The sequence below is a fragment of the Mytilus edulis genome, chromosome 1 (genome assembly GCF_963676685.1).
Source record: "Mytilus edulis chromosome 1, xbMytEdul2.2, whole genome shotgun sequence".
NCBI lineage: Eukaryota > Metazoa > Mollusca > Bivalvia > Mytilida > Mytilidae > Mytilus > Mytilus edulis.
In genome coordinates, this window is record NC_092344.1 from 115068236 (window position 1) to 115073789 (window position 5554).

Consider the following 5554-nt stretch of genomic DNA (forward strand, 5'->3'; position numbering starts at 1 on the left):
ATATCACTTTACTGATAATTTTTTTTACAGTTTCTATCTTTAGTTTTAAAACACAAAAAAGGGTAAAAAAAATCCAAATTTGAGAGCAATCATTTCTATAGTGTAAAGAATTGACTTATTTCAGCAAAATTTGGCTGGTTTGTAGATATTGTCTTTCAGGTCATTTCTCTTTCTTAGTTTTCAAGATAAAAGGTAAATCCTTAATAAAAGCACCATCAAAGAGCATAAACTACATAGTTGACGGACGATGTAGGCCATATTGATTTATTTGTAAATCTTGTCTTCCTCATAATTTATTGTTCAAATTGGATTTATGTGTTCTAGTTTTCAAGATTACAGACAAAAACCCTAAAATATGGTAAAAGGTCTTCATTAGGGAACACTATAACTCCAATAAAGAGACCACTGACAAATTTTGCTATTAAAGTAATTTGTAGACGTTGTCTTGTTGATCATTTTGGTTTTTTTTAAGTGCCTATCCATTATAGTTTTTTTAAGATGTAAGATATAAACACAATTTAGAGCACAAGTATTGAGCTCAGTATGGGATTGTGATGATAATAGATGTGGCCATCTTCCATCATAACTATTTTAGACCTAGATTATTGCCATACAGTAGATATTTGTTCATTGTCTTTCTGTTAGTTGTTTTTGTGTTTAGTACTGATCTGATGAATCTAATTTCTTTTACATTTTTTGATTCTGGAACCTTTTTAAAATAGTTTACTAAACAGTAAGGGTTTGCTCCTTAATGAAGGCTGGTATGTGACCTGGTGTTGCTTACATCCAGCTGGTACAGGTATATTGGTCTCTAGTGGATAGTTGTCTCATTGGAAATCATAACACATCCCTTATATTATTTGGTGGACAAGAAATGCATGATTTTGAGTGTTTTGACACCACTTTTGAGCACCACGTTTAGGCTATTTAGTGGCGGTCAGTTTTTATTTGTGGAGGAAGCCGGAGTGTCTGGAGAAAACCACCGACCTTCTATAGGAAAACTGACAATCCTAGTCAATAAAGATTGGAGTCAAGTGCACCAGCACGAGTGGGGTTCGAACTCACAACCTCAGTGTTGACTGGCTAGTGATTACAGTAGTAACTACTTAGACCACTCGGCCACCTAGGCTCCAGAAATGCATGAATGAATAAATATAAATTAAGAGTTTATTTCTTTAAGAAATCATATTATATAAATAATATCCAAAACTTCTGTTGTAAATGACATTATATATATTAAGAGACAAATTTATCCACATATAACATCTCAATTATAAATTTTTAATTGAGATTTTTATAAAATAATCTCCCTTTATGACACTGTTAAAATAGTCTCCCTTTATTACACTGTTAAAAATAGTCTTCCTTTATTACAGACTGCTTCAATCAATGAAAACTTCTCACCAAAAGAATAACTTTCAGTCATGACTAGTGTCCCGTAAAAGGTAATTTCACTTTTATTGATATTATCTCTCTTTACAGCTAGAATCAGTTATATACTATAAAATGAGTTTTTATATAAATTTTAATCAAAGTTCTTATCTTGTATTTACAATTATTCAGATTTGTTAGTTGGCGTTTTTCAAACAAATAGTACATAATTTTTCTCAATCTTTAAGCACTTTTAAATTTTAATTCAAATGGAGTAGGACATGACCCAAAAGAGGTAAATGTTACTATACCATTCCAAATCAACACTTTCTCAATTGAAACCTTATAAACAAACTTGCCAATTCAACATTTTTTTCTTCAAATATGCATAAACTGCGCTTTAAATAGTAGAAAAATATCTCCAAAAATTATAAGACTGTAAAAGACTACAAAATTTCTATAAAAAAACTGTGACTAAACATATTATATGGATCCAGTTAAAAAGGAAAACTGCTTACAATTTAAAGCTATAACATAAATATTATAACATAAATATTATATTAGTAAAAGACTTTGGTGTGTATGTTTATTTTCTGATATTGCAATAATGATATAAATACATGTGTGTAAAAACATGTACCAGTACAGATAAATGACATTCTCCTATGATGTGTAAGGCATCACATGTTCTCTGTTATTGCAGAGTATTTTTTTGAACTAATGACTACAAACATAGATATAACTATCTTTGCCAATTTTAAGCGAACATTTTTTTCCCTCAATAATGTAAAATGTTATTAAAAATATTTTTTTTGCTAAACAAATGATGAAACCATCATCTTTAAAAGCATGCAGTTGTCATTCCTGGAATATTTTAACTCTAATAGTTTTCATTTCATAGGACTGATTTCATTCAGAAAATATGTCTTCAATTATTTATAATGAATTTAGTACCAAGACAGACCTACATACTAACCACAGTGTATTCTGTTCTTAAATTACAACATAAATACAACTAAATCAATAAATTCATTAAACAATATTCTGTGGTTTACTAAAACAATCAAGGTTTGTGAAAAAGTACATGAATATCTGCAACGATCTTTCAAATATATATAAAATTTGTGTGGATCTGGTTAATATGTGAATAAATATTGTTTAGGCATGTTATTTTATACAACCTTATAGTTTCTTGTTTGAATTTTCCTACATGAACGTTTTTCTAAAAAATCTTATTATCCTTCCCTTTGCCTTTATCATCCTTCTGACTAGGTCTGACAAATACAAATAACATATATATCTTATTTATTAAAAGTAATAACTTTTTTGTAAAAATATTCACAATTAGGACAGGTATAAACTATCATTAATAACAAAAATCGTTACTAAAAAAACATTTATATCTAATGTGTATTTACATATCTCTAAATCATAAATCATCAATATTGCTACACAAACAGTAAGTGATTTGAGAGGATTGATTATCACAATGGAATCCTGATCACCGGCTGACAACCCTTCCCATTATTCAAACTATAGCTTCAATTCAGATTTTCAATTGAACATGTATATTCATAGTCTCTTTGAAGAAAAAAAATGTTATATGTGAATATTCTGTATTTGCTGAATCCATTATTAATTACAATCATCAGTTACAAATGTTATATGTGAATCTTCTGTATTTGCTGAATCCATTGTTAATTACAATCGTCAGTTACACATTCCTGTTCAGGACACTGCCACAGTACACAGTTTCCCACACAACTATAGCATATAAGGAACACAGCTGCTAAGAACACAATACTACATATTGTACAAGGTTTCCTTTCCAGGAAGAAGCTAGTTAGATACAACACCAGGAACATAGCATGGTTATAGATTAATGCTGGACTCAGTGGTTTAGGGATCAATAACACTGGTATTAACCACTGAAGACAATACATAGTGGTTATATGGTATCAATGTCCCATCATATGTAAAACCTGAAAAAATAAGATAAACATATAATCATTCTAAACTACAGGTATCAAAGTTCTATACATGTATATACTGCAATTAAAATGTAAATTGATCTAAGGATACCAATAGAATTATTTGGTTAAACTGTAAAGGCAAAAGATTCAACTAGTGCAGAATTCTCTTTGCAATATCAAATGGGGGTTTATTTATTCTTTTATAGTTGTGGCCTGTTATCTCTTTCTTGCATGAAGAAATCAGTCTTGTTTCACACTGCATAATTTGATAAAGTGTGATATGAAAACTGTGTTAAAATGATTGTCTTATCCAGCATTATGAGACGAAAACATAACAACATTTTCATTGGTTACATGTTTGTGCTAGGTCATTGATTATTTTCAAACTTACATTTTGTCTATGGCAACAAACATACTTGTATGTGATTTCTTCAATAATTAACAATAAAATCACACTTTTATATTGAAAATCTGCTTTTTGTCAAATTTAATTACATATTGAAGCATACAAAAAGTTTTAAAATGTGTGATATTAAGTTTGACCCTGGAACAGGACACATGAAGTCATATTGGTATATACCCCATTCCTTCTCTTCCATTAATACACCTTATCGCTATTTGGAGATTTGTTCCACTTGACTTGAGAATTTGCACCAGTTGAACTTTAAACATCATACAACAATAATTTTTCCATTGTGGTCTCAGATATTTTGTAGTGTGGAGTCAAAATTATAAGTGAACCTTTATGATGTCCAGTAATGACGGACAAATAGCAATAAGTGTATATAAATGTAGGTATTGGGTCCGTTCGACCTGAGTTCGTTCGCCCTAGGTTGGTTCTCCATACTTTTATTAAAAAATATTAATATTAAGGGCATATACATGTAAGTAATTTCAGATATTTGAAGGGTATAAATTCTTGACATTCATCATGTTCATGAAAAAATATGGAAATATTTAAAAGTTGATGGCTTATTTTGGAGCATTAGATTACATAGTTGTTCCATGATATAATAAGAATTCTCACAATTATAATCCTGAAACTAGTAAAATGCTTGTTTTAGACCCCTTTTGGCCCCTTATTCCTAAACTGTTTGAACCATCATCCCCAAAACCAATCCAAACTTTCCTTTTGTAGTATTGAACCTTCTTAAAAAAAAATCATAGAGATCCATTCACCAAGTCAGGAGCCTCTGGCCTTTGTTAGTCTTGTATTATTTTAATTTTAGTTTCTTGTGAACAATTTGGAAATTAGTATGGCGTTCATTATCACTGGACTAGTATATATTTGTTTAGGGGCCAGCTGAAGGATGCCTCCGGGTGCGGGAATTTCTCGCTACATTGAAGACCTGTTGGTGACCCTCTGCTGTTGTTTTTTATTTGGTCGGGTTGTTGTCTCTTTGACACATTCCCCATTTCCATTCTCAATTTTACTTAAACTAAAGTTATTGTCCGGAAACCAAATTGTGTCTTCAGGCGACGACGACGCAGACGACGACATCATACCATGCATACCATTAAATATGATCCACATTTTTTTTGCGGTCGTATGAAAATTAAAATTAGGGCCAATGAATACTGGGTGAACAGGTATCAGGGCGAACAGGTACTATAAAGGCGACATGAATCAGACCCGGATTCATATATATACAAGGACATCTATTTTTGAACAGTGTGATGTGTCGCTGTGGTCATCAAAGCATGGAGGTTGGAATCTGCGTGTGTTGAGAGCCTAGAATAAACACTGAATGCAATTCTAGACAAATATTTTCTAAGGGGTATGTCCAAGTCCTCTGTGGAACATATTTTCTCATGATAATTTTGTAACTTTTCTAGGAATGTAAAATTTATGTTTTCCATAGTCTTTCGTATATTATTTCGTCCTGTTGAGTTCATCACGTATTGTTGCAGAACCATATAGAGAATTTTATCGTAAGACGTAGTATTTACCTATTTTTTTCTTGGAAGAAAATAAAAATGTAAACAGGTGCTTGATTTTCACTTCCGGTTAAAAATTAACTAAGAACCAAATACAAATATATATGATGTTTCTTTTTTTGCCGTCGTTGTCTCCTTTTCAAGCAAAATTTAATATTCAAAAATAGCTGATATATTATGATATCTATAATTAGTGTTATTCATTAGAAAACATGCAAATAAATCATAGTTTTGGTATTTAAACGTAAGCTTTTTATTTTTGTTTTGGTTTT

The 5554-nt window shown here is 30.7% G+C and overlaps 1 long non-coding RNA gene across 1 annotated transcript; it reads right to left on the reverse strand.

Moving 5' to 3' along the window:
* Positions 1-1153: 1153 nt before the first annotated feature.
* On the reverse strand, positions 1154-5376 carry LOC139501181 (uncharacterized). The gene is made up of 2 exons (XR_011658482.1): positions 5295-5376; positions 1154-3353 (listed from the first exon to the last, which is right to left on the reverse strand). It is a non-coding gene; the product is annotated as an uncharacterized lncRNA (long non-coding RNA).
* Positions 5377-5554: the final 178 nt, after the last annotated feature.